Source organism: Pseudophryne corroboree, chromosome 2 (genome assembly GCF_028390025.1).
Source record: "Pseudophryne corroboree isolate aPseCor3 chromosome 2, aPseCor3.hap2, whole genome shotgun sequence".
Taxonomy (NCBI): Eukaryota; Metazoa; Chordata; class Amphibia; order Anura; family Myobatrachidae; genus Pseudophryne; species Pseudophryne corroboree.
In genome coordinates, this window is record NC_086445.1 from 169,737,477 (window position 1) to 169,765,354 (window position 27,878).

Sequence of the window (27,878 nt, forward strand, 5' to 3'; positions counted from 1 at the left end):
ATACCATGTACTTGTCCTACATTGTCTTGTACTGTAAGCCTCCGTTTTCTTGTTTTGCTCATTGTGTACTTTGTCAGGCAGTGCGGAACCCTTGTGGCGCCCTGTATAACGATGATGAAAGAAGATCACATTGTTTGTTTTTCTGTTTTTCTCAATTTAAAAGTCAATGTTTTATCTTTAGCACATAAACCTATAGAAATATAGTTCGACGTTTAAGCATAAAAATCTATATATGGTGTCACACTGTATATTGTATGCAATGCACCACATGTACACAACCATATATTGCATCTAGAGAACATTCCTGTGCAAGTCTCAGGAGAAGCCCAATGAATGACGTTCATGTACTACACAGAACACTTATTACATTATACCATGGAAACACTGAAGGTTTAGATCAGTTTACAAATAGACTGTAATCCATTGTAAAAGAGGCTGGATTGAGGATCCTGCTAGTGAAAGCAGCAAGTGTAGTTTATAAGCGAGATGTCATAGAGCATCAGTGTAACATTTAGGGAGGCGGATCGATGCGCTGCCTCATAGAACGATGCAGCATGTTACTGGGCACTAGTGGCATAAACACCGTGGCTTACAGTACTATCTGTTACTGGGGGGGAGATGAGACTTTGCAGAATAAAGCAATGTTTCTCCACACCAGACTGATTTACGTGCATGGAATATAGTTACAATGTAATCAATATAATTTGTTCAGGCAGAATATATCTATATTTTATTTATTAACATTAATTTAGATGGTGCCAATACTGGGTAATAACAGACAAAGGATGTAAGAGGGTCCTGCTTACAATCTGTAGGGAAATAGGCATTTCTGTGAAAACTGTACAGCTGTATCCTATGTTAAAACACTTTGTTAACCATTTCAATACAAGCATTTTGATACTGGGGTGACCAATGCACCCAGTTATATTCAGTGGGCTGAACACATAAATTTTGTTCCGATTTTGCCCTCCCCTGCTTTTTTTTTCTTGGTATAGAATTTATATATGAGCCCAAGGAAGAGTTAATTCCAACTGTAAGATGAACACTTCTGGAGTGCGCTGCTGCGATTACTTGTGAGGACTTTAACCTCAGAAGATTCTCTTGGCAAATACTTTTTGTCTTTTGTCTTACACACATTCCTGTGATGAGCAGCTAAGTTCAACAGAGAGAGCTGGTTGAACCAGAAAGCGCACCGCCTATATCAGTAGGAACAAGTGAGAATCTGAGCACAGCAGAAGCTGGAGTGGAAATTTACAGCTGCTCTCCACTGCAAGCCATTGATGATGTGCAGATAGTCCAGGGGATGCTGGCTAGTCATCAGAGGCACAAGGAAGCTGCGTTCATGCTGTATTGCTGGACACGCAAGAAATGGTTAACAGCTGGGGATATGTAATCTGACTGTCTTCCGTCTTTAGTCTCTGAACTGTATCCTTAACAAAATTGGCTGGAAAATTTCTAAGTAAGTGCTGCTGAATATACCCATATGTAATTTGCTGGGCAGTAGTAAGCAAATTGCTATGCCAATTACTGCACTAACTCCCCACCACCACCACCACACCACTACAGGGGGGAAAAAATACCTTGTTTTAATGTTTTTTTTTTCTTTCTGTAACTGACATATATTCAAATGTGATTCTATATTTAAAGTAATAGTGCTGCTGGGGGTGTATGATGTATTCTTTCACAATTTTGCATTGACTAATCAAGCTTGTTAGGTGGTACCTACCGTTATCATTGCGTACCGACCCACGCCTTTACGTATGTAGCTGAGCATAATGCAGTCTGGTGTATCCTAGTAACAATAACGATAAGCTGTGTGAAAACCACATTGTAGTAATTAAAGGTGTGTGTGTGTGTGTGTGTGTGTGTGTGTCTTTGTGTGTATGTATGTTTGTGTGTGTGTGTATAGAGAAAGATATAGATATATACACACACACACTATAGATAGTTATACCCAGTACAAGAGTAACCACAATATTGTAATTGCCTACTAATATTGTTAATTACTGAGAAGAAGTGTTAATGGTATAGAGTGGAAGCAGTAGATTATAATGTGTACTCAGTCATGTAACTTTATTTTTAGGAGAATTGTTCCACCTGTTGAGCTATTATGAGGCCTCAGAAGTCATTATTACATTTTATCTGGCATACGTGTGACCATGTCTTGTAGAGGCAGGACGTCCTTATCACTTGTATTTTCTGTGCTACAACCCATTCCTCAAATGCAGGGCATGTTGGAAGTTGTAGTACACAAATAGCTATTGAGGCATATGTTGTACCCAGGGGAAATTTTTACATATTGTTCTACCTACAGCGTCTCTTTTCTAGACAAAATAGCATAAATATAAACAAAAGGAATGTAAAACTGTGACATGCTGCCCAATACATGTAAGCCTCGGTAATGTGGCAACTAGAACCACATATTCACTTTTCTAATCCAGCAACGTGGCCATTACATTGCGGCTTCATACCAACACTTTATTCCTTCTCACATTACAGATAAGCCAGAGAATTAGGAGCTGTGGCTAAAGATACATTATTTTTGTCTTTAAAAAGTATCCTTTAAACTAATAGGCGAGTTAATTTTTGCCTCCTATTGTTACATTTAGCGGAGTATTATGGAGACAGTAGGTAATTAGAGTGCCAAAGGTTGCCCATCCTGCTGTTGCCTGTGCTATATTTATACCAGGAGAGGTCAAAGCAATAGATTACTTTTTATTGGATGCTTGCCCATGATTGCATAAATTATTGACGTGCCAACCTTTAGTTTTTGAATGAATGAGGGAAACAGGCAATGTGTGTGTGTGGTGTTTGTCCTCTAAAAGCACTATTTGCATTGGCTCAGGCTGGATAGGGCTATGTAGTCCTGGCTTCCAGGGCATACTGTGACTTTTGGTACTCCAGCAGCTATAGTGGCACAGGATGTCTACCTCTTGGTGATGTACTAGTTAGTGTTGAGTGAAAATTACTGATTTAGAAGCTACATGCAGAGAAATACTGCACTGTGCTGTCACATCGGAGTATTACAAGTTTATTTCTATTTCTAGAGAGGGTGTAACTACATCAGAGGGAGTTGTGTAATGTTATTATTATGTTTAGCCTTTTCTGTGTGAGTTCGTTGTGATCAATCATCTTTCTAGATTTTGTTAATGGTTTGTCTTCTCACCAGTAGAAGTTTTAGTATATTTTTATAAAATATCTGACCCATGGTATAGTAGAATTTGTAAAACAAGCAAGGCTGTATAAGACGCTATGCTGCCACCGCTATCCAGTGACGGAACCCATGGGCTAATTCAGGCTGCAGCGTCAGCGATCGCAGTCTGAATCCTTTTGTGGAGTGCACACGCGCACCCAGGGAGCCCAGTGAGATGCTAAAAGCATCTCTAGGCTGTGATCGCCTCTGCCTGATTGACGGGCAGAGGCGGTCACGGTGCGGTAGGGGGTGTGCCAACTGCATTAGAATGCTGTTGGCGGGGCGTGGTCTGGACAACGAAGGTGTGTCCGGTCCATTGGAAGGGTGGGGGGGGGGGGGGTTTCAGCTGCTGCATGACGTCACACGCAGCCACTGGGACACGGTGAGTAGCGGCCTGCCAGCGCACAGGGGCTGAGCTGGCAGGGAACTACTCGCCAGGTACAAAAGCATCACCGCCTTGCGATGCTTTTGTACCTCTGCAGGGGGGGGGGGGGGGGGGGGGCAATAGGGCCTGACATGTGGGGCGGACTAGCCCTGTGCTGGGCGTCCCCCCGCATGTCAGGGTAAATGATCGTAGATGTGTTAAATTTAGCACATCTACGATCAGATCTGATTTACCTGCCCAGTGGAGGAAGGCAGGGATTGTAAAGACCACTTATGGCTTGTCAACACATGCAGTTTCTTAATGAAATAACTCTTGAGAGCTGCTGGAGAAATCTTGCAGTATATAGAGACAACATAAGACAGCAGGACTACACTGGGCTGAGAGGAGGCCACCAATGCTACTGGTCACGAGGACACTGTAGTCAGTGTAGCATGGAGATCAATGGATCTATATAATGTGCTATATCATCAGCAACCTTGAAATGTAGCGTGATAGACTGTAGGCCTTTGAGTATTTTTTTTTCTCTGACGTCCTAGTGGATGCTGGGAACTCCGTAAGGACCATGGGGAATAGCGGGCTCCGAAGGAGGCTGGGCACTCTTAGAAAGATTTATGACTACCTGGTGTGCACTGGCTCCTCCCACTATGACTCTCCTCCAAGCCTCAGTTAGATTTTGTGCCCGGCCGAGGTTGGATGCACACTAGGGGCTCTCCTGAGCCCTTAGAAAGAAAGTATAGATTTAGGTTTTTTATTTTCAGTGAGACCTGCTGGCAACAGGCTCACTGCAGCGAGGGACTAAGGGGAGAAGAAGCGAACTCGCCTGCTTGCAGCCGGATTGGGCTTCTTAGGCTACTGGACACCATTAGCTCCAGAGGGATCGACCGCAGGCCCAGTCCTTGGTGTTCGGTCCCGGAGCCGCGCCGCCGTCCCCCTTACAGAGCCAGAAGCAAGAAGAGGTCCGGAAAAACGGCGGCAGAAGACATCAGTCTTCACCAAGGTAGCGCACAGCACTGCAGCTGTGCGCCATTGCTCCTCATACACACTTCATACTCCGGTCACTGAGGGTGCAGGGCGCTGGGGGGGGCGCCCTGAGAAGCAATAATAACACCTTGGCTGGCAAAAATTCCACAATATATAGTCCCAGAGGCTATATATGTGAAAAATACCCCTGCCAGAATATGGAAAAAAGCGGGAGAATAGTCCGCGGAAAAGTGGCGGAGCTATCTCTCACAGCACACTGGCGCCATTTCTCCTTCACAGATCCGCTGGAAGGAAGCTCCCTGGCTCTCCCCTGCAGTCTACACTACAGAACAGGGTAAAAACAGAGAGGGGGGGCACTAAATTTAGGCGCAGTATATAATATATAGAAAAAGCAGCTATAGGGGACATAACTCAGTTAGTCCCTGCATTATATAGCGCTCTGGTGTGTGCTGGCATACTCTCACTCTGTCCCCCCAAAGGGCTTTTGTGGGTCCTGTCCTCATTCGGAGCATTCCTTGTGTGTGTGCGGTGTGTCGGTACGGCTGTGTCGACATGTTTGATGAGGATAATGATGTGGAGGCGGAGCAGATGCCTTTAGAAGGGATGTCACCCCCTGCGGGGCAGACACCTGAGTGGATGAGCTTATGGAAAGTAATGAGTGCACGTATAGACTCCTTACATAAGAAAATTGACGACATGCCAAATGTGGGACAGCCGACTTCTCAGCTCGTGCCTGCCCAGGCGTCCCATGGGTCCTCAGGGGCTCTAAAACGCCCGCTACCGCAAGCAGACCCAGATGTCGACACTGATACTGACACCAGTGTCGACGACGATGAGTCTAACCTGATGCCCACTAAGGCCATTCACTGCATGATTGAGGCAATGAAAGAGGTGTTACACATTTCTGATATAACTACAGGTACCACTAAAAAGGGTATTATGTTTGGGGAGAAAAAACTACCCGTAGTTTTTCCCCCATCAGATGAATTAAATGAAGTGTGTGAAGAAGCGTGGGCTTTCCCTGATAAAAAATTGGTAATTCCTAAGAAGGTACTAATGGCGTTCCCTTTCCCGCCAGAGGATAGGTCACGTTGGGAAACACCCCCCAGGGTGGATAAAGCGCTCACACGTTTGTCTAAAAAGGTGGCACTACCGTCTCCGGATACGGCCGCCCTCAAGGAACCTGCTGATAGAAAGCAGGAGGCGATCCTGAAGTCTGTATATACACACTCAGGCATTATACTTAGGCCAGCTATTGCGTCAGCTTGGATGTGCAGTGCTGCCGCTGCGTGGTCAGATAAACTGTCAGAAAATATTGACACATTAGACAGAGACACGATCCTGTTAACCATAGACCATATAAAAGACTCAGTCTTATATATGAGAGATGCACAGAGGGAAATCTGCCGACTGGCATCTAAAGTAAGTGCATTGTCCATTTCTGCTAGGAGAGGCTTATGGACTCGCCAGTGGACAGGAGATGCAGATTCAAAAAAGCACATGGAAGTGTTACCATATAAGGGTGAGGAATTATTTGGGGATGGTCTCTCGGACCTAGTTTCCACAGCAACGTCTGGGAAGTCAGCATTTTTACCCCATGTCCCCTCACAGCCTAAGAGGGCGCCGTTTTATCAGGTTCAGTCCTTTCGGACCCAGAAAAACAGGCGTGGAAAAGGCGGGTCCTTTCTGTCCAGAGGCAGAGGTAGGGGAAAAAGGCTGCAACAAACAGCAGGTTCCCAGGAGCAAAAGTCCTCCCCCGCTTCTTCTTCCAAGTCCGCCGCATGACGGTGGGGCTCCACAGGCGGAGCCAGGTACGGTGGGGGGTCGCCTCAAGAATTTCAGCGATCAGTGGGTTCGCTCACAGGTGGATCCCTGGATCCTGCAAATAGTATCTCAGGGGTACAAACTGGAATTCGAGGCGTCCCCACCCCACCGGTTCCTAAAATCTGCCTTGCCGATTGCTCCCTCAGACAGGGAGGCGGTGCTAGCGGCAATTCACAAGCTGTATTCCCAGCAGGTGATAATCAAGGTACCCCTACTTCAACAAGGCCGGGGTTATTATTCCACACTATTTGTGGTACCGAAACCGGACGGTTCGGTTAGACCCATTTTAAATTTAAAATCCTTGAACACGTACATAAAAAAAATTCAAGTTCAAGATGGAATCGCTCAGGGCGGTTATTGCAAGCCCGGACGAGGGGGATTACATGGTATCCCTGGACATCAAGGATGCTTACTTGCATGTCCCCATTTACCATCCTCACCAGGAGTACCTCAGATTTGTGGTACAGGATTGCCATTACCAATTCCAGACGCTGCCGTTTGGCCTGTCCACGGCACCGAGGGTATTTACCAAGGTTATGGCGGAAATGATGATACTCCTTCGAAAAAAGGGAGTTTTAATTATCCCGTACTTGGACGATCTCCTAATAAAAGCGAGGTCCAAGGAACAGTTGTTGGTGGGAGTAGCACTATCTCAGGAGGTGCTGCACCAGCACGGCTGGATTCTGAATATCCCAAAGTCACAGCTGGTTCCGACGACACGGCTACTGTTCCTGGGTATGATTCTGGATACAGTCCAGAAGAAAGTGTTTCTCCCGGAGGAGAAAGCCAGGGAGTTGTCATCTCTAGTCAGAGACCTCCTGAAACCAAAACAGGTATCAGTGCATCGCTGCACACGGGTCCTGGGAAAGATGGTGGCTTCTTACGAAGCAATTCCCTTCGGCAGGTTCCATGCCAGAATCTTTCAGTGGGACCTGTTGGACCAGTGGTCCGGATCGCATCTTCAGATGCATCGCTTAATAACCCTGTCTCCAAGAACCAGGGTGTCTCTACTGTGGTGGCTGCAGAGTGCCCATCTTCTAGAGGGCCGCAGGTTCGGCATACAGGACTGGGTCCTGGTGACCACGGATGCCAGCCTTCGAGGCTGGGGGGCAGTCATACAGGGAAGAAACTTCCAAGGACTATGGTCGAGTCAGGAGACTTCCCTTCACATAAATATTCTGGAGCTAAGGGCCATCTACAATGCCCTAAGTCAAGCAAGATCCCTGCTCCTACACCAGCCGGTGCTGATCCAGTCAGACAACATCACGGCAGTCGCCCATGTAAATCGACAGGGCGGCACAAGAAGCAGGATGGCGATGGCAGAAGCCACAAGAATTCTCCGATGGGCGGAGAATCATGTACTAGCACTGTCAGCAGTGTTCATTCCGGGAGTGGACAACTGGGAAGCAGACTTCCTCAGCAGACACGACCTCCACCCGGGAGAGTGGGGACTTCACCCAGAAGTCTTCCAGATGCTGGTAAACCGTTGGGAAAAACCACAGGTGGACATGATGGCGTCCCGTCTCAACAAAAAGTTAAAAAGATATTGCGCCAGGTCAAGGGACCCTCAGGCGATAGCTGTGGACGCTCTAGTGACACCGTGGGTGTACCAGTCGGTTTATGTGTTCCCTCCTCTGCCTCTCATTCCAAAGGTATTGAGAATAATAAGAAAGCGAGGAGTAAACACAATTCTCGTGGTTCCGGATTGGCCAAGACGAGCGTGGTACCCGGAACTTCAAGAGATGCTCTCAGAGGACCCGTGGCCTCTACCGCTCAGACAGGACCTGTTACAGCAGGGGCCCTGTCTGTTCCAAGACTTACCGCGGCTGCGTTTGACGGCATGGCGGTTGAACACCGGATCCTAAAGGAAAAGGGTATTCCGGAAGAAGTCATTCCTACGCTTATTAAGGCCAGGAAAGATGTTACGGCAACGCATTATCACCGCATATGGCGGTAATATGTTGCATGGTGCGAGGCCAATAAGGCCCCAACAGAGGAATTTCAACTAGGTCGATTTCTGCATTTCCTGCAAGCAGGAGTGGATATGGGCCTAAAACTAGGCTCCATTAAAGTACAGATCTCGGCTCTGTCGATTTTCTTTCAAAAAGAACTAGCTTCAGTACCTGAAGTTCAGACATTTGTGAAAGGAGTGCTGCATATTCAGCCCCCATTTGTGCCTCCTGTGGCACCTTGGGATCTCAACGTGATGTTGAGTTTCTTAAAATCACATTGGTTTGAGCCACTAAAAACCGTGGATCTGAAATATCTCACGTGGAAAGTGGTCATGTTATTAGCCTTGGCTTCAGCCAGGCGAGTGTCAGAATTGGCGGCTTTATCATGTAAAAGCCCTTATCTGATTTTCCATATGGATAGGGCAGAGTTGAGGACTCGTCCCCAATTTCTCCCTAAGGTGGTGTCAGCATTTCACTTGAACCAGCCTATTGTGGTGCCGGCGGCTACTAGTGAATTGGAGTACTCCAAGTTGCTAGACGTTGTCAGGGCCCTGAAAATATATGTTTCCAGGATGGCTGGAGTCAGAAAATCTGACTCGCTGTTTATCCTGTATGCACCCAACAAGCTGGGTGCTCCTGCTTCTAAGCAGTCTATTGCTCGCTGGATTTGTAGTACAATTCAGCTTGCACATTCTGTGGCAGGCATACCACAGCCAAAATCTGTAAATGCCCATTCCACAAGGAAGGTGGGCTCATCTTGGGCGGCTGCCCGAGGGGTCTCGGCTTTACAACTTTGCCGAGCAGCTACTTGGTCAGGGGCAAACACGTTTGCAAAATTCTAAAAATTTGATACCCTGGCTGAGGAGGACCTGGAGTTCTCTCATTCGGTGCTACAGAGTCATCCGCACTCTCCCGCCCGTTTGGGAGCTTTGGTATAATCCCCATGGTCCTTACGGAGTTCCCAGCATCCACTAGGACGTCAGAGAAAATAAGAATTTACTCACCGGTAATTCTATTTCTCGTAGTCCGTAGTGGATGCTGGGCGCCCATCCCAAGTGCGGATTGTCTGCAATACTTGTAAATAGTTATTGTTAACTAAAGGGTTATTGTTGAGCCATCTGTTGAGAGGCTCAGTTGTTTTTCATACTGTCAAACTGGATATAGTATCACGAGTTGTACGGTGTGATTGGTGTGGCTGGTAAGAGTCTTACCCGGGATTCTAAATCCTTCCTTATTATGTCAGCTCGTCCGGGCACAGTGTCCTAACTGAGGCTTGGAGGAGGGTCATAGTGGGAGGAGCCAGTGCACACCAGGTAGTCATAAATCTTTCTAGAGTGCCCAGCCTCCTTCGGAGCCCGCTATTCCCCATGGTCCTTACGGAGTTCCCAGCATCCACTACGGACTACGAGAAATAGAATTACCGGTGAGTAAATTCTTATTTTTTCTATTCTGTAAAATTGATCCCTTTCTCAATTTCATAAAACATACTGGAATACATTGGGGGCCCCTGTGGTGACTGAGACGCTGCTTAACCACAGTTGTTGAAGCTTATGTAACAAGGAAGCATTTTCCTGTAGGACAGAAATATATGTTGAGGGTTTTGGGGGTCTAGTTTTTCATCAAAGCACTACCAGACAGTTGGCACTTGGGATTGTCATCTGATTTAAATATTGAGCCCTTTTCTGTATAGTTACATTTTCTGCTAATCTAATGTGTGGTCCGCACTTGTCTATGGGTTAATACTTAAGTATTGCTCTCTCCCTGGTTACTTCCAATCCTGGCACTAAATATAATTGTGTACAAATATGATATATTAATTAATTCAGCATATATTATGCTGCTAGTCAGAAAACAGCAGTTTCTGTACTGGCTTTACAAATTACAACCGTAAAACCAGAAAAAATATACTGATTGTGCTTAAACGGAAATGTCTGCAATAACCTTTATCTGCTTTTTGATAAAATTAATATGAGGCATCTCATTGCCATAAACACCGGGCACTAAGGGGGTCATTCCGAGTTGATCGCTAGCTGCCGTTGTTCGCTGCGTAGCGATCAGTGAAAAAAACGGCTAATGCGCGTCGTACTGGTACAAAGTCCATTGTGGTTTTGTACTTGTTCTAGCGACGATTCCAATCGCACAGACGTCCGCAAGGTGATTGACAGAGGGCGTTTCTGGGTGTCAACTGACCGTTTTCAGGGAGTGCTTAGAAAAACGCAGGCGTGTCGTGGAAAACGCAGGCGTGGCTGGGCGGGTGTGTGATGTCAAAAGCCGTCCCTCCGTCGTTAGAATCAATGCACAGGATAAGTAACCTCAGGGCTGTTCTTGTTTTGCACAAAATGTTTTTGCAGGTGTTCTGCTGCACAGGCGTCCGCACTTCTGTAGAGCGAAAATACACTCCCCCGTGGGTGGCGACAATGCATTTGCACGGCTGCTAAAAACTGCTAGCGAGCGATCAACTCGGAATGACCCCCTAAACACACACACAGTAAATTATAGCTGTATTTTACTAATATTTTGAATGTGTGTGTTGTGTCAATAAATATGTGAGTAATGAGAATCCTTGTGTAAAGCAGGTGATGAATGTTACTGTAGATATTTCTGTTTAATCACAGTCAGTATATTTTGTTTGTTTTTACCATTGCTCTGTCTCCCTGAATATCAGTACTGTGTAGTGCTCTTGGATTTCTGGTTTGGCTATGTCAGCATAATTGCTAAGTAGGCACCAATGAGTATTGAAGCAAGAGGACCACCCTCTATGATGTGGCATTTGGCAGATAATCGTTGATGCATTGTAGGACACATAGCAGTTGCCTCTAACGATATGATACATGTGTCATTCTCCATTGGTGAACAATGTGAATGCTGGCAGCTGCTGATATTATGCATAAGGTGGGTCTAGTCTCCTATAAGAGGAGGCGCACACACAGCCCAAGAAATATGGAGGTACTGCAAGAATCCCCTTTATTACAGAACAGAAGAGACCCATTAACAAGTCCTAACTGCAGCACATCTACGAGCATTACTGTTGCAGTTGGGCATCCATTGAGTATAGTTTAGAACATAATGTTCAGTTTCTGGAAATTTTGACACCTATGGTGGAGCTGCTCAAGGAGCTTTATTCATGCTGCATAATGTTGAAGCCAGGTTCATCCTGGAAAGTAGCCAGTCATTGCAGCCAAGCAGGAGTGGGAAGTGAGACTCTCCGTACAATTTGAAAGGTGTTTTTCCCAATTCCTGTGGCTGAGACATGATGTAAGACGTGGGTCTTCAACCTGCAGTCCTCCAGCTGCTGTGGAACTACACATCCCAGTATGCCCTGCCACAGTTTTGCTATTAAGGCATGCTAAAATTCTGGCAGGGTATGCTGGGATGTGTACTTCCTCAGCAGCTGGAGGGCCGCAGGTTGAAGATCCATGATGTAAGGTATTAATACTGAAAACCCAAATTGATTATGGTTAGCACTCCTATCCAGTAAGAAGAATCTGAAACAAAAACTGATTGTGCCCAACATAATGTTGTTTGGGACAACTGGTGTTTATTTGCCCCAACGTGCAACGTGCTTTAGGAGAATATGTATCCTAATAGACACTATGATATACAGCAGAGGTGGCCAAAAGGTAGATCGCAATCTACCGGTAGCTCGCGGAGCATCTGCCGGTAGATCGCGACAGACTTAGAATATAAATGTAAGTAGCCTGCCGCTGCTGCTTCTCTTCACAGTTCCCAGGGATGCAGTGTGCGGGTGCGGGGGTGACGTAATGACGTCACCCGCGATGTCAGGAGCCTGGGCGCTGGTTGGATCCACTTTGATCCAGCCAACGGCGACAACAGGAGAAGCAGCCAGCGGGAGGCCATGCTGTGTGAAAGCGGGAGCTGTGACTGCGGGGAGAGGGAGCACTGAAGCCAGGCAGCGTGACAACTTGTCTGGTAAGTTATGCAAGGGGATGTTTCTTCACAAGGGGAGGGGTGATCTGCAAAGGGGGGATCCGCACAGAGCGTGGTATCTTCACAAAGGGTTTTGCGTTTTTTTACACAAGGGGGATCTGCAAAGGGTGGAGGATTTGCAAAGGGTGGAGGATCTGCACAGAGGGTATTATTGTAAAGGGGGCTATTATGCAGGGGACTGGAGGAGGGGTATATGAAAAGTGGGGGATTTACACTGAGGAGGGTTTTGTACAGGGGGCTATTAAGCAGGTGAGTGGAAGGGGGGCATCTGCACATGGGGGGGGGGAGGGGTTATTTGATGTCATTCTTAATGCAATTTTAAATGTGAGCATTATTATTGGTGTTATTTGACACCGGTAGATCACCTGTAAGTAAGAGGACAAAAAGTAGACCCCAGGTCCCAAAGGTCCGGCCACCCCTGATATACAGGAACCATGTATAATCCTTCTGAAGACACATTCTGGTGGGGTATTGTTATGTTATTTTATTTATATATTTATCCATCCATATATATATATATAAATGCGAAAGCCCTCACTCGTTGACTGACTCATCACTCATTCTCTTACTTCCCGATATGTTAGGAAGCTGACATGTAACATAGGTATTCTTCAGGTGGGAAATAGGAAACTATGTAGAATTTTAATAAATCTCCCCTAAGGGTATGAAAAGGGGGTTGACATAATGATGTCATTACCGATGTGTGGCTTGCGTTGTATGAACGATAACGCCCAAACGGACAATCTGAGCAAAACTGCACCTCCAGTGTGTAGCATTTAATAAACTACAAAAATGGTCCTATCGCTTTTTACTGTATCTGCTACGGGTGCAATCCGGGTAACGCCAAGAACCATGGATTCATATTTACTTACATGAAGACGTCTCAAATTTACATTTCTATAGGTTTACCAAATTTTTAACAAATTAGAAACTCCCACGGGAAGAACAGCTAGTGCTATAATAAGGTCAGAGGGACTAAGCCCCATACATATTTTTATGTATTTTCTATATGTTAAAAAAGCGTGCAAACAACATAGTGTTAAAATGCTGTTTGTAGACCAAGTCTAAAATATTGCAAAAGGGAAATGGATGTATAATGCATATTTAATGTTCCTGTGTAACACCATTGTGGAGTGGCTGATGATCCACTCTTACTATACGCAACATACTTCAAACTTCTAATGTCACTCATGCTGATAGCTTTGCTTAACAACTGCATTATTACATGATTTATGCTGTGTTTCCGTGATGTCTTCCGTCTTACTTACACTCTGACATACACCCCAGAGGAGAAAGAGAGGCTGTGATCATATGGACCAATACAAACCCACAATAAAAGAGAGCAAGAAGCTTTTTGTTGGTTCTCCCACTCACCTTTTTTAGTGGTCATCTTAAATTGCCACAAACAAACGTTTGGGTGTGCTAGAATACAGAAACAGAGGAATCCGGGGCAAAATTGCTTCAACATGTAGTTTTACTGGGTGTACACTACGGGAAGTTCTCGTCGGTCAAAACTGAAAATAACCCCATGTGACTTTGAGGTTGTGTATAAGTGAAATAAGAATGTTTATACATAATTCAATACATCCCATTATTATTCCTCTACCTCAGGTTGCTATGGTAGGAAACGGTGATTGACAGCTTGGCAGACTTGCTGCACTGTGTGGATTGGCTTATTCATACACAGCAGCACAGCCAGTAATGCTGCTGTAAAGCTGGGTGCACACTATTACATAATTGATGCCAATCTGATAAAATGCTCCAATCCAACGGAATGATTATCGGATCAGTGTGCACCCATAAACACTAAGCAGTTTCCTGCTCAGCGTGTACTTTTATTTTGAGCTCTACAATGGGATCGGGAGGTCTAGAAGAAGACTGTGTGTGCAGCACACTCAATTATTGCTTCCTCAGCTTTTTGACCTGTATCAGATCTCATTAGGACACTGACCTAAACATCTTGCAGGAGGTAAAACTATGGGGGTAATTCCAAGTTGATCGCAGCAGGAAATTTGTTAGCAGTTGGGCAAAACCATGTGCACTGCAGGGGGGGCAGATATAACATGTGCAGAGAGAGTTAGATTTGGGTGGGTTATATTGTTTCTGTGCAGGATAAATACTGGCTGCTTTATTTTTACACTGCAATTTAGATTGCAGATTGAACACACCCCACCCAAATCTAACTCTCTCTGCACATGTTATATCTGCCTCCCCTGCAGTGCACATGGTTTTGCCCAACTGCTAACCAAATTCCTGCTGCGATCAACTTGGAATTACCTCCTATGTGTAGTGAATCCTCCGCTATAACAGTGCTGCAACAGTATGTCGGGTTAACATGGGACAATGTATTTAACCTGCACGATTCTTAGGATTTCATTTTTGGGGATTAGCGGTTGTTGTAAGTATTTCATTATGGTAACATTTTCATTGCCGTCATGCGAAACAGAACCAACAACATTTATTGTAAATCGGTAAAAAAACATCATATTCAAATCCATGGGGCACTTTTTACGTTTGGAATGTTTTGAGTTTTATATCTAGTTTTCTTTAATCTGATTTCTGTATCTGTGTATGCATTTATTTCCATTTCTATAATTGCTTGTCAAAAATATATAACCAATGTATACTGGCCAAAATTTTACTATAATTTGAAGAGCTAATTTGCCCCACACAGGACCATCCAGGCCATATTCCTGTACTACAATCATGATATTTTTGCTCACTTGGCCATTTATAATGAAAAGCAGGGACAAAAGTGGCAACTAAAGTTGTATAAAAAGGAAACTTTCCTCTGGAACAAGGAAAGCTCTACCGTAGAGTGAGTTGGTGACCCAAATAGCTCAGGTTTAAAGGAATGTGGCACAAATAGGGCATTGTGTATGTAACACAATGCATCCAGTTTTAGTCCACTCATTGTACTGGATAGCATAGGACAGTACAATGCAAGGGCAGCTGCAAGTTACCAGTCAAGGGGCAGTACACGGTGACATACCTCCATGATCATTCCTAGGCATTTTACAGATACAAAGATAAGAGATGTGAGCCTGCCGCACAGGTACAAGAGTGAAATTTCCCAAAATCAGTAGATCCTTTTTAAATTTGATTAGACAAAACCGATTACGCCGATGTTCTTTGTAGATGTGCACTGTGTAAACTCATGGATGTGGTGAGGGCACTTGGACCATACCTGTACCCCTGCCCAATAAACCTACTTGAAACAATACTTTTTTGGGAGGTATTTTAACAAATTAACAGTTGTCTGTGAATTTACAATCTTCATTTTCTGCATTAAAGTTGTTCTGGCCTAATGCACAGGTGATCTGGTTTCAGGTATAAAGTCTATGCAGTACATCTTGTTTGTCTGATGCGTCATTTACTGTATACAGAACCCGGCCAAGCCATCACTCCCATAAAACCTCAAGGCATTTACGCATGGATGTTGAAGTGGGATGCGGTCACGTGCTCCTAATTCTTTCAAAGTGGGAAGATAACATTTAAGCAAATGGACCTCTGCACACAGGTCTTAACTTTCGCTTTGCGTCAATCTCAGCTTTGTGTGCAGCTAAAACTTATTGCAGAAAGAACGAGGTTGATTGGGGGTTGTATTTAACACCAGTGTGTACATGGCCTAAAGCATATACTAGACAGGCATCTTATTTGGGACATATTCTATGGATTACTTATTAATGATAGAAACTTTGTTACGTTTTGCTACAAACGAAGAAACCAACCGCTGCCGCTTTCATGCCAATTTTTTTTTAATTGGAATTAAAGCAAAGCTGTCAGATTTGTTTTGTCTAGGAAGAAGGTCTGATGGAGGAACCGGGGGCAGCAGGACCAATTACACGGCCTGTATTTTCATTAGGATTAGGTTTCAAACATCCTTCATAGACTCCTGGAGGTTAATCTGGTTAGGTGCGAGTTGGCTTGTGAATCCATTTTTACAGCAAGTTCAATTTGAAATCCAATTGCAAACATGCATTTCATTCTTTCTGCAAAATTGAAGGGTTTTTTTGTGGGCAATTTCCCGAACTGGTGAAAAGGTAGGGAAAATCTTTCTCTTAAGGTAAAAATGTTGGGACTTGCTGCAGAATCCCTTGAACATTTCCCTAATGACGCATTAGACAATTGGAAGTTTTCAAATTGCTTAATTGTGGCAATAACATGTCATTATTGGGGGTTACTTTTTTTTTTTTTTTTTTAGTACTATTTGCTATTTAAAATTTTTTAATATATATATATTTTTTTAAACAATGCACAAATTGGCCATCTGACAGCTTTTAAGTACCTCTAGTACTTTAATCCCACTAGCAGCGTTCTAGATTGTTCTGCTATCTCTGCAGTGGGGAATTTCCCATTAGGCACATGAGGCACGTGCCTAGCGGCGGCACTTGTTGGGGGGTGGCACTTGGTTGCTTGTGTTGGTACTGTCAGCCTAAAAAGTACTAGTATCTGCAAAATATTTCCACTGTACTGTACCATATGCCATCCTGAATGGAGTGTATATGGGTAGGACATGAACATACTGCCCCAGTAAGCTGTCATACTTTAGTAAATATGTCATAGTTAGTGCCTTTTTTATTGTTCTATTAAATTCGCCTATCATCAAATTACTGCTTATAACCAACCAATCAAAATTACTCAGGCGTTGGGTGACCGTTACTGTTGTTCCTAGGGGCTCCCTCACCCCTAAATCCGTCCCTGTATCTCGGGTGTTACTTTTTGAGGGTCCGGGGTTATTTATCTACTTTCTCATGTTCCCCCCCCCCCCCCCCCCCCTCCCAGATTACGATTTGGAGATAATTCGAGCTCGCTGCGAGTACCGCAAATTGGCATTTCTAATTGGACTGTGCATTTCTCTGGTGCGCGCCTTCTTGCGATGCTTGTGATTTAAATGATGCAAGTTTACGTGCGCCTAATTGGATTGATCTCTTTGTTATGGTTTAATCCAGAAGTTCTCAAACACGGTCCTCAAGGCGCCTCAGCGGTCCAGGTTTTAGGTATATCCTTGGCTCAACACAGATGGGTAAATCAAATTGACTGAGGTGCTGATTAAGTCACCTGTAGCCAAGCATGGATAAACTTAAAACCTGGACCATTGGAGTGCCTTGAGGACCAGGTTTGAGAACATCTGGTTTATTAATTTCAAAACATGAACCTAAACAAAACATTACTTGGATGTCTTAGTGTAACATGCTGCTTATTGTAACATTGAAGATAATTTTATGCTGCTTTGGAATGACGATAGTAGACTGTAAAACTGTGGTTGTTTTATCAGTACACACAGTCAGTACTTGACCTCTGCACGCAAAGCAATGAAAGAGAGATGAAAGCAGAAATGGGAAGTAATTAATGACTTTGTAAAGATATCCAATATCTATCTAGAGCTGCTCTAATTGCATCTAACAATTAAATTAATTTTTATTTTAAGTTCGGAAAATCTGTCACTAGTGGGGATTGATGATTTTCCCTTTTTGTGTTTTATGTAGTGCCTTGTGCACTACGCATGTTGCCTGGGACAGTGGTTATAAAATGGAAGGTTAAGTATGCTAAAATATCTTCTGCTGCTTCCCTTCCAAGTGCTGATTAGGGCGGAGATGCTGCTGTGTGTAGATATAATAGGGCAATATTCAAGTGGGTGTAGCATGAGTGGCCGACAGCCTGCATACCGACAGCTGGGCGAGCGCTGATGAGCCCTTTGTAGGCTCGCCATGCTACAGGCACGGTGGTGCGTTATGCGCGCCACGCTATTTGTTCTCCCTCCAGGCGGATCGTGGACCCCCAAGAGGGAGAATATGTATCGGTATGCCGGCTGTCTGGATCCCAGCATCGGTATTTTGGTCGCTGGGATCCCGGCCGGCGGTATACTGAAGACCACCCATTCAAGTTGCATTGTCTGCATCCAAAGAACTTTCTCCCGAGCGACAGGAGTGCACAGATGGACAGCCTTCTGTTTTGTTTTTGCAGGCATGCACATTGTCCATTTACTGACTGAGGCGTCCTAACTAAAAGCAGACTAGGTGCACACACCTCACATTGCACCCATTTGAAAACAAAAAAAAACTGTTTTTATTTTGCGGGATGAGAGCAGTTTTCTGTATAATAGATAACACACCTGGATAAAGAGATCTCAGCAGTATCCAAACTTATTTACTTATTGCAGAATATTTTTCAGACATATTTTACTACCTGTATATACAGTACCTCTTATTTCTAAACCAGTTATTTAGGTTTCCAATGTACAGTAGCAACACCTCCTATAAACAGGATTATGTCATACTAGAGTTTTCCAAACCATACCTTTTTAGAGCAGCAATCCTGCATAGATTTTTTTTTCTTTAATTAGCAAGTTAAATGCTTGTTTAAGCATGCCTGTAATAGTCATGCACTTCCTGTAAATCATTATTATCTCCTTTTCAAAATCTAGAGAAGACACAAATAGCTGGCCGACAGTCAGTCTGTTGTCTCTTAGCATGTGACGTGAAGGCAGATAGGGGAGATGTCACAGTGAAAACACAGCAGAATGGGGTATTATAATCTGCCCACTCAATCAAGTGCTATGTAACTGTGGTTGTCATGGAAGTCCAGAAATACCAACATTCTTCTTATAGTTCGCTATCAGAGCATATTTCATGAAATATAGTGAGTAAAAGCTGGTTTAAGGTTTACATTAGGACTTTTTATACATGAAAAGGATGCTCTGTAAAAACATTTGCTCAAAACCTTAACCTTAGAACAATAAACATTAAAAATATTGAGACGTCCTCTACAATTTAGGCCATATTTACAGGTCTACTATAGCCAGATAAAGTGTGGACATTTTGGGAGGATGAATAGAATGACTTGCCAGTTCAGCAAGATATGAGAGATAACTTCCTAGCTCTGGGTGTTACTATATTTATGTACATGGGTTCGAAAGACCATATAATTACTCTGATTCATCTTGTGCTTGATTGCTATAGGACTGCTGTGAAGTAATTATGTTTTGTTATTCATAACAAGGCAGCTCACTATTTGCATAGATCCCTGCACTGTAATTAGGAGGGAGGACCCATGCTACCCTTCACTGCTATGGAATCATCTGCACTGTGACTGTCCGAGTGGGAAGATGCTCAGAATTATACCCAGCTTCACATAATATAAATCCCAATCTCAAACTAATCTATTTGTAGAGCATAATACATTTCTAATGTATCTTATTACTTTATCTGCATAATCTGCTGTATATAGATATGGGAAAATATAGCACATTATGAATATGTTTTCAGACTGTATTACTTGTTAACCCAAGATCTGCAAAAAGCACCAGAGCTCAGTATTATGTATTCTTGTGTTCTGGAGTAAAACAGTTTTAGTGACTCCTTTCCAGTCCCAGCTGTGTTGTTTGCATATAGTAATTTTCTTTATTTGATGTGCTTGTGCGGTATACATGTATATGCGTAAATATGTTTAGGGTTAAACCGTTGAGTAGCAGTTAGCATTACTACCTCACAGAAGGTTATGAGTTCAATTCCTGCTCATGAGTTTGGATGTGCTCTGGGTTTACTTAGTAAATTGGTGGCTGTAATATATATATATATATATATATATGTATACCGTATATACTCGAGTATAAGTCGACCCGAATATAAGCCGAGGCACCTAATTTTACCACAAAAACCTGGCAAAACTTATTGACTCGAGTATAAGCCTAGGGTGGGAAATGCAGCTCTGTACACAGCCCTCAGTGCCAGATATGCCCTCATACTGCCAGATATGCCCCCACAGTGCCAGATATGCCCTCATACGGCCAGATATGCCCCACAGTGCCAGATATGCCCTCATGCTGCCAAATATGCCCCACAGTGCCAGATGTGCAAGATATGCCCTCATGCTGCCAGATATGCCCTCATGCTGGTGCCAGATGTGCCCCTCATGCTGCTGCCAGATGTGCCCCGCATGCTCCAAGATGTGCCCCTCATGCTGCTGCCAGATGTGCCCCTCATGCTGCTGCCAGATGTGCCCCTCATGCTGCTGCCAGATGTGCCCCTCATGCTGCTGCCAGATGTGCCCCTCATGCTGCTGCCAGATGTGCCCCTCATGCTGCTGCCAGATGTGCCCCTCATGCTGCTGCCAGATGTGCCCCTCATGCTGCTGCCAGATGTGCCCCTCATGCTGCTGCCAGATGTGCCCCTCATGCTGCTGCCAGATATGCCCCCTCCCCAAGTGCCAAATATGCTCCCCCAGTGCTGTTACTTACCCCTTTGTCGATCCCGCGCTGTCTTCTGAAGGAGGAACACGGAGCGCACAGCGCGCGGCTCTCCTGTGTCCCTCCTGCATCTCCGGCGGCCGCGGCGGGTCTATTAAAGGAAGTGCCTGTTCGTGATCAGAGGTCACGAACGGGTACTTCCTTTAGTAGACCCACCGCTCTCGCCGGAGATACAGGAGGGACACAGGAGAGCCGCGCGCTGTGCGCTCCGTGTCCCTCCTTCACACTGCACTCCCTGTCACTGTGCACTGACTCGAGTATAAGCCGAGGTGGCTTTTCAGCACAAAAAAAAGTGCTGAAAAAGTCGGCTTATACTCAAGTATATACGGTATATATATATATATATATATATATATATATATATATATATATATATATATATATTGTGTGTTCTCTGTGGGGCTGATGATTAATGTACACCTAAAATATATATTTTTGGAGCTCCTACTATGGTGAGGATTCAACTGTACCTGATACCGTATTGCACATTTTTATTTTTTTCAAGTAATTCAATTACCCCTAGTTTTTACTACACACACAAATTCCTGTTTTTGGCCAAAAACACATATGATCCAAGGCAGGTGATTTAAAAAACACAGTGCATGCTCTCAGGGACGACAATTTACTGCAGCTAATTGAATTCCTTTCTATGTATCTTTTTACAAGAGGCTCCTTTACATGGTACCTATAATGTGGACCGTTATACCCCTTTTCCACCAAATTCCCAGATCCGACCTGGGGGTAAATTTACTAAGGTGGGAGATTTTTTAGAACTGGTGATGTTGCCTATAGCAACCAATCAGATTATCTCTATTATCTGCTAGAAGCAGCTAGATAAATGGTAAGTAGAGATGAGCGGGTTCGGTTCCTCGGAATCCGAACCCCCCCGAACTTCACGCTTTTTACACGGGTCCGAGGCAGACTCGGATCTTCCCGCCTTGCTCGGCTAACCCGAGCGCGCCCGAACGTCATCATCCCGCTGTCGGATTCTCGCGAGGCTCGTATTCTATCGCGAGACTCGGGTTCTATATAAGGAGCCGCGCGTCGCCGCCATTTTCACACGTGCATTGAGATTGATAGGGAGAGGACGTGGCTGGCGTCCTCTCCGTTTAGATAGAGAGTGAGACACTTGATTTACTGGAGCATTAGGAGTACTCAGAGAGTGCAGAGTTTTGCTGATAGTTATACTAGTGGTGACCACCAGTTTTATTTATTATTTAATATAATCCGTTCTCTGCCTGAAAAAAAACGATACACAGTCACATACCATATCTGTGCTCAGCCTCAGTGTGCTGCATGATATCATCTATGTATATCTGACTGTGCTGAGTAGTGCTCACTGCTCACACAGCTTAATTGTGGGGGAGACTGGGGAGCAGTTATAGCAGGAGTACATATTTAACAGTGCACACTTTTGCTGCCAGAGTGCCAGTGTGACTGACCAGCAGTGACCACCAGTATATTGTCTGCCTGAAAAAGTTAAACACTCGTGTGGTTTTTTTTTTTTTTTTTATTCTATAAACGCATTCTGCTGACAGTGTCCAGCAGGTCCGTCATTCATTATATTTCTATCTTCTTCATACTGGTAGTTTAGGAGTCTGCAGTGCTGACAGTGTCCAGCAGGTCCGTCATTATACAATATATACCTGTCCTGCAGTAGTGATATATATATATTTTTTATATCATTATCATCCAGTCTATACTAGCAGACGCAGTACGGTAGTCCACGGCTGTAGCTACCTCTGTGTCGGCAGTCGCTCGTCCATAATTGTATACCTACCTGTGGTGGTTTTTTTTTCTTCTATCTTCTTCATACTAGTAGTTTAGGAGTCTGCAGTGCTGACAGTGTCCAGCAGGTCCGTCATTATACAATATATACCTGTCCTGCAGTAGTGATATATATATATTTTTTATATCATTATCATCCAGTCTATACTAGCAGACGCAGTACGGTAGTCCACGGCTGTAGCTACCTCTGTGTCGGCAGTCGCTCGTCATCCATAAGTATACTAGTATCCATCCATCTCCATTGTTTACCTGAGGTGCCTTTTAGTTGTGCCTATTAAAATATGGAGAACAAAAATGTTGAGGTTCCAAAAATAGGGAAAGATCAAGATCCACTTCCACCTCGTGCTGAAGCTGCTGCCACTAGTCATGGCCGAGACGATGAAATGCCATCAACGTCGTCTGCCAAGGCCGATGCCCAATGTCATAGTACAGAGCATGTAAAATCCAAAACACAAAATATCAGTAAAAAAAGGACTCAAAAATCTAAAATAAAATCGTCGGAGGAGAAGTGTAAACTTGCCAATATGCCATTTACCACATGGAGTGGCAAGGAACGGCTGAGGCCCTGGCCTATGTTCATGGCTAGTGGTTCAGCTTCACATGAGGATGGAAGCACTCAGCCTCTCGCTAGAAAAATGAAAAGACTTAAGCTGGCAAAAGCACAGCAAAGAACTGTGCGTTCTTCGAAATCACAAATCCACAAGGAGAGTCCAATTGTGTCGGTTGCGATGCCTGACCTTCCCAACACTGGACGTGAAGAGCATGCGCCTTCCACCATTTGCACGCCCCCTGCAAGTGCTGGAAGGAGCACCCGCAGTCCAGTTCCTGATAGTCAGATTGAAGATGTCAGTGTTGAAGTACACCAGGATGAGGAGGATATGGGTGTTGCTGGCGCTGGGGAGGAAATTGACCAGGAGGATTCTGATGGTGAGGTGGTTTGTTTAAGTCAGGCACCCGGGGAGACACCTGTTGTCCGTGGGAGGAATATGGCCATTGACATGCCTGGTGAAAATACCAAAAAAATCAGCTCTTCAGTGTGGAAGTATTTCAACAGAAATGCGGACAACATTTGTCAAGCCGTGTGTTGCCTTTGTCAAGCTGTAATAAGTAGGGGTAAGGACGTTAACCACCTCGGAACATCCTCCCTTATACGTCACCTGCAGCGCATTCATCATAAGTCAGTGACAAGTTCAAAAACTTTGGGCGACAGCGGAAGCAGTCCACTGACCAGTAAATCCCTTCCTCTTGTAACCAAGCTCACGCAAACCACCCCACCAACTCCCTCAGTGTCAATTTCCTCCTTCCCCAGGAATGCCAATAGTCCTGCAGGCCATGTCACTGGCAATTCTGACGAGTCCTCTCCTGCCTGGGATTCCTCCGATGCATCCTTGCGTGTAACGCCTACTGCTGCTGTTGTTGCTGCTGGGAGTCGATGGTCATCCCAGAGGGGAAGTCGTAAGCCCACTTTTACTACTTCCACCAAGCAATTGACTGTCCAACAGTCCTTTGCGAGGAAGATGAAATATCACAGCAGTCATCCTGCTGCAAAGCGGATAACTGAGGCCTTGGCATCCTGGGCGGTGAGAAACGTGGTTCCGGTATCCGTCATTACTGCAGAGGCAACTAGAGACTTGTTGGAGGTACTGTGTCCCCGGTACCAAATACCATCTAGGTTCCATTTCTCTAGGCAGGCGATACCGAAAATGTACACAGACCTCAGGTGTTTGTGTCGGCCACTTGCTGAGCTTACTCACACAGCTACCTCATTGCGCCTCTTTTTTTCTTTGCGTCATGTGCTGTTTGGGGAGTATTTTTTGGAAGGGCCATCCTGCCTGACACTGCAGTGCCACTCCTAGATGGGCCAGGTGTTTGTGTCGGCCACTTGGGTCGCTGAGCTTAGTCACACAGCTACCTCATTGCGCCTCTTTTTTTCTTTGCGTCATGTGCTGTTTGGGGAGTGTTTTTTGGAAGGGCCATCCTGCGTGACACTGCAGTGCCACTCCTAGATGGGCCAGGTGTTTGTGTCGGCCACTAGGGTCGCTTAGATTACTCACACAGCTACCTCATTGCGCCTCTTTTTTTCTTTGCGTCATGTGCTGTTTGGGGAGTGTTTTTTGGAAGGGCCATCCTGCGTGACACTGCAGTGCCACTCCTAGATGGGCCAGGTGTTTGTGTCGGCCACTTGGGTCGCTGAGCTTAGTCATCCAGCGACCTCGGTGCAAATTTTAGGACTAAAAATAATATTGTGAGGTGTTCAGAATAGACTGAAAATGAGTGGAAATTATGGTTATTGAGGTTAATAATACTTTGGGATCAAAATGACCCCCAAATTCTATGATTTAAGATGTTTTTTAGGGTTTTTTGAAAAAAAAACACCCGAATCCAAAACACACCCGAATCTGACAAAAAAAATTCGGTGAGATTTTGCCAAAACGCGTTCGAACCCAAAACACGGCCGCGGAACCGAACCCAAAACCAAAACACAAAACCCGAAAAATTTCCGGTGCACATCTCTAATGGTAAGTAGAATCTGATTGGTTGCCATGGGCAACATCACCAGTTCTAAAAATCTCCCACCTTAGTAAATTTACCCCCTGGTATTTGGAACACTGACAGATCCCTTTCACTCGGAGGCTGTGACCAGGGTTATTCCCGGGTCCACATCGTTTTCACTGCACATGGATGCAGTCTGTCTTCTGCCGGCACTTGGAGATGACATCCACATTTTCCCGGATTAGGTCTATATCCCCGAAACGGTGGCCAGGTGACCTGCAGCAGGGTGTGTAGAAGGAAGGGGGGGGGGGGGTCCTGTCCTGTCCGTCCTGTCCTGTCCTGTCCTGAAGGGTGTCTGTCACAGCTGTACCAGGGAGACTTGTAAGAAGAGATTACAGATCCTCCATATGAAGTGGAGATGGGGTAAAAAACTGAATTGTCCGAACCATACCGGGAGGCTCTAATTTCTCCCACCCCGGTGATAGCTGTCACAGACATCGTTCCGTTTTTTACCCAATCCCCATGCTGTACACGTAACCCAGGGCAGATGTCCCGGGTTACGCGTTTACACTGCCCCTTAACCTGGGTCTAACCCTAGTCGCCCCCCGGGTAAGATTCCTATGTCGCTGGGCCCAGGGTTTTTTGGGGGGACCTTGTTCCAATCAGCCGCGTTCCGGGTTATCACTGCAATAATGCGTGTTTTAGCGGTAGTGGAAAAGTAGTATTACTTCCCAATAAGGATGCAACATAAAACCATTTATAGTTTAGTTTTGTTTAAGTGAACAAATAAATTGTATATTCTGTACCCAGTAGTTAAGTAGTAAAACAGCAATTGGAAGGGTGACGGGGAGTGGGATAATACAACTCTCTTCTCATCTGTGTAAGTGGTATTGAGCTGTACTATAATATAGAAGAATGCAGTCCCTTAATCAGTATTGTTTCATTTTAACATTGTGCAGCCACACAGTGGGTTGGGGCACAATTATTCATCCCGAGACCAAATTCTTCTATAGTGAAATCATTTGTATGCTTAATAAATAAAGCCAAGTTCTAAATGGTGCAATGGCAGCATAGCGATAATGTGACATGAAATATGCAGGCAGAGGCTGTGTTAATCACCGCTTACATTGGCTCACACAGAGCACAATACAAAATATATCTACAGAGCTGACACCCCACCATTGAGTCACTGCTCTTCAGCATGAGTGAGTTTTTGGGAGTTTTTGGGGAGTGCACTTAGTGTAAGTCGTCTTGTGTGATGTTCTTGTTGGGTGAATATTACAAATTCTCACCATATTCTCCTGATTGGCTGTAAAGACCTTATATGAAATTATTTTTTATTTTTCAGTGGACCACATAATACTACTTTTACATCTTTACCCACTGTCCTCACATGCTCCTCACATACGACCGTGTTTCCCGTTTAAACTTTTCATTTTTATTGTATGTTGGGTGAAATTCAGACCCGATCGCTGTGCTGCAAATGACACTGTCCTGCGATCAGATAGTCGCCGCCCAGGAGGAGTGATTGCATGTGTACGCTGTGCGTAAATTCCCCTCAGTCAGGGGACAGCTGCAAAACCGTTCACATCACACTCACCATCGAATGTTTTTCCCAGTCTATGCGTAGCTCAATATTTACTCCTCCAGTGCGATAGAATCCGGCTGATCGGGGCCGGAGCTGACGTCACACCCCCTCCCTGAAAACGCTTGGGAACGCCTGCGTTTTTCCAGACACTCCCAGAAAACGGTCAGTTACAACCCACAAACGTCCTCTTCCTGTCAATCACCTTGCGAACTCCAGTGCGATCAAAATTTTCGCACCTTCCTGCTGTCCGTCGCGTGTGCGCATTGTGGTGCCTGCGCAGTAGTTCGATCGTTTCCCGCTGTGCGAAAATGCACAACAGCAATCAGGTCTGAATCGTGCCCATTGTTCCAAACTTTACTCCTCTTCCATGTATTTACAAGATTGTAACAATACATTGTATTGTAACCGCACCTCAGCCCTGACCATTACCGGTGATCATGGTGCACAGCAACTGTATGTGTAGCCATAATATGCTCCCTTTTTACAGCTCATTCTGGACCATTCATTTGCCAGGTCAATGTTTCTCTCTTAACTGCACCCGCTCCCAACACACACACACATACACTCTCACCTCGGTTGCACCATCTGGCGACCAAAACCCAGCTCTCTGCATCACTGCGACACCGAAGCCCCTTCACTCCGGCCCTCGCACTGAGAGCCATTAGTGGAGGAACGGAGGAGCGCTCGGGCTCCAACTACACATGGCTGAGACAGAACAGCCAGTCAGGAGAGTAATGAATAGCTGAAACCCAGGGATTCTTGCCATATGTGTATGATCCTGGAACTAGGATTCCTAGAGCATTGTCAAATGATCAGCAGTAGCTCTCATCCCTGGTCAGTGGTTACATGGCAAGTGTGATTGTAAAGGATTTATGACCATGCTTCTTGAAAGTAAATGGACATACTTATGAGAGCCCCCTCAGAATGAATAAGTGGACGCATCAGGTCTGTCTGCCTTTATGTTCATTTCAGAATACCCACTTACTGTAAACTTGTAGCTGCTGATTTGTGAACGATTTAATGACCATTTTGCTGCAATATTATGGTTAGCATAATTTCTGCTTGCCCCCAATCCAAAACTTGCCAGCCTTGCTCTGCCAGATAGGCTGAGTTATTCTCAAATGGTCACTTTCAACATAAAATGCACAACATTACTGTTCATAATAATAGGAACTAAAGTGACTTAAGCACTACTGATTGGAAAGCAAACTGACATGTCAGATTGTGATCAGCTGTGTATGGTGCTTACAGAGAGATCCCTGGAAATGAAGAAGGGGTAACTGGCCAACCTGGCACCCATTATGAAAGGATGTAATAGCTGAAAACCTTGTTTTTGCAATAAATAAAGTGTGGGTGTAAGGACTGTCTAACATAGGGCTATATTCAATTGTTATATCACGCCCGATTTCCCGTTTAAAGTGACTGGAGATTATAATTTGTTGATTGGCACGAGTATTGAATAAGGTCTAAACAAGGGT

At 44.8% G+C, this 27,878-nt stretch overlaps 1 protein-coding gene across 1 annotated transcript in view; it reads left to right on the forward strand.

The window, feature by feature from the left end:
• Positions 1–1,241: 1,241 nt before the first annotated feature.
• CAB39L (calcium binding protein 39 like) overlaps positions 1,242–27,878 on the forward strand; it is a 131,863-nt gene continuing 105,226 nt past the window's right edge. The window contains exon 1 of the mRNA XM_063951994.1: positions 1,242–1,459. The gene's annotated coding sequence lies outside the window, so the exon portion shown is untranslated. The remainder of the gene's footprint in view (positions 1,460–27,878) is intronic.